We start from the raw sequence: 302 nt of genomic DNA on the forward strand, positions 1-302 counted from the left end.
TCCCATGTGTTCTCCTCACTGGAAAGGTGAGTGCAGATAGAAGAACATCTCCTCACACTTTGTTTTTAGACAAGCCATTCTCACTCTAATTATCATTCCTATTATTCCTTTTTTCTATTGCCATCTTGTAGGTTGTGGGTCTGCAAAGTAGTGTCAAAATACCAAACCTACAACATTGAGGGCATGATACCATGCTGACACTTATTTGTAATATGTAAATATATTATACACTCACCGGCCACTTTATTAGTTACACCTGTCCAACTGCTCGTTAACACTTAATTTCTAAGCAGCCAATCACA

This window comes from Etheostoma cragini, chromosome 18, assembly GCF_013103735.1.
Source record: "Etheostoma cragini isolate CJK2018 chromosome 18, CSU_Ecrag_1.0, whole genome shotgun sequence".
Taxonomy (NCBI): Eukaryota; Metazoa; Chordata; class Actinopteri; order Perciformes; family Percidae; genus Etheostoma; species Etheostoma cragini.